Source organism: Melanostigma gelatinosum, assembly GCF_949748355.1.
Source record: "Melanostigma gelatinosum genome assembly, chromosome: 11".
Taxonomy (NCBI): Eukaryota; Metazoa; Chordata; class Actinopteri; order Perciformes; family Zoarcidae; genus Melanostigma; species Melanostigma gelatinosum.
In genome coordinates, this window is record NC_136644.1 from 27,533,360 (window position 1) to 27,535,680 (window position 2,321).

The window sequence follows — 2,321 nt, forward strand, 5'->3', positions numbered from 1 at the left end:
TGCCCTGGAATGAGAAGCTCCACCTGCATCCTGGATCCTATCCCATCTAACCTGGTCAAGGACTGTCTCCCAGCCACCTCACCACTCATCACAGTCATCATCAACTCCTCCCTCAGCTCCGGTTCAGTCCCCGACACACTTCAACTGGCTGCCGTCACCCCCATCCTCAAACAACCTGGACTTGACCCTGACACCATGAGCAATTTCCGTCCCATTTCCAATCTTCCCTTTCTGTCAAAAACACTGGAACGCATTGTCGCCACACAACTCAAAGCCCACCTCATCTCCAACGACCCGTTCGAGCCGTTTCAATCCGGTTTCCGCTCACAGCACAGCACTGAAACAGCCCTCCTTAAAGTCACCAACGACCTCCTCCTCTCCTCAGACGCTGGTCACCTCAACATTCTCATCCTCCTCGACCTCACCGCAGCTTTTGACACCATCAACCACAACATCCTGCTCTCCCGCCTCGAATCCTCCCTCAACAGCAGTGGCACTGCTCTCTCCTGGATTAAATCATATCTCACAAACCGACAACAGTTCATCAGTATCAACAACTGCACCTCCTCCACTGCTCCTCTGTCTCAAGGCGTCCCCCAGGGTTCGGTGCTTGGTCCTCTTCTGATCATCCTCTACTTGCTCACTCTTGGTAACATCATCCGTCAACATGGACTTCACTTTCACTGTTACGCCGATGATGTCCAACTCTACATCTCCACAAAAGCCATCACCACTGCTACTCACTCCACTCTCACCAGCTGCCTCACTGACATTAAATCATGGATGCAAACCAACTTCCTCAAACTGAACTGTGATAAATCTGACATGATCATCATCGGTCCCAAATCCCTCACCAAAACCGGTCACAACTTCTGCCTCACCATCGACAACTCCACTCTGTGTCCCTCCCCACACATCCGCAACCTCGGAGTCATGTTGGACAGCAACCTCTCCTTTGAACCCCTCGTCAACCAAATCACCAGAACTGCCTTTTTCCACTTAAAAAACATCGCCTGTCTCCGCCCATCACTCTCCTCATCTGCTGCTGAAACTCTGATCCACGCCTTCATCACCTCAAGAATTGACTACTGCAACAGCATTCTTTACGGCACATCATCCAAAATCCTAAATAAACTCCAGTACATCCAGAACTCTGCTGCTCGCCTGCTCACCCGCTCCCGTGACCACATCACCCCTGTTCTCCAGAACCTCCACTGGCTCCCCGTCCCACAACGGATCCAATACAAAATCCTTCTCCTCACTCACAAAGCCCTCCACAATCAGACCCCCTCCTCCCTCACCGACCTGCTTCACCACCACACTCCATCCCCCGCTCCTCTGATGCCTCCTGTCTCTTCCACTCAGGACCAAGCACCGGACATCAACAGAGCCTTCTCCATATCTGCCCCTCCCTCTGGAACTCTCTCACCAAACACATCCGAGACTGCACTGACCTTTCCACATTCAAATCACAAATCAAAACTCACCTGTTCAAAACTGCTTTTAATGTGTACTTTGTTTTTAGTGTGTTGTTTTAATATGATGATTTTTATGTAAAGTGTCTTTGAGTGTCATGAAAAGCGCTATATAAATAAAATGTATTATTATTATATTTAGAACCCTGTTGTGTTATATCTAGAACCCTGTTGTGTTACATCAAGAACCTTGTTGTGTTCCATCTAGAACCCTGTTGTGTTATATCTAGAACCCTGTTGTGGTCCATCCAGAGCCCTGTTGTGGTCCATCCAGAGCCCTGTTGTGGTCCATCCAGAGCCCTGTTGTGGTTCATCCAGAGCCCTGTTGTGGTCCATCCAGAGCCATGTTGTGGTCCATCCAGAGCCCTGTTGTGGTCCATCCAGAGCCCTGTTGTGGTCCATCCAGAGCCATGTTGTGGTTCATCCAGAGCCATGTTGTGGTCCATCCAGAGCCATGTTGTGGTTCATCCAGAGCCATGTTGTGGTCCATCCAGAGCCATGTTGTGGTCCATCCAGAGCCATGTTGTGGTCCATCCAGAGCCCTGTTGTGGTCCATCCAGAGCCCTGTTGTGGTCCATCCAGAGCCCTGTTGTGGTCCATCCAGAGCCCTGTTGTGGTCCATCCAGAGCCCTGTTGTGTTCCAGCTAGAGCCATGTTGTGGTCCATCCAGAGCCATGTTGTGGTCCATCCAGAGCCCTGTTGTGGTCCATCCAGAGCCATGTTGTGGTCCATCCAGAGCCCTGTTGTGTTCCAGCTAGAGCCATGTTGTGGTCCATCCAGAGCCATGTTGTGGTCCATCCAGAGCCATGTTGTGGTCCATCCAGAGCCATGTTGTGGTCCATCCAG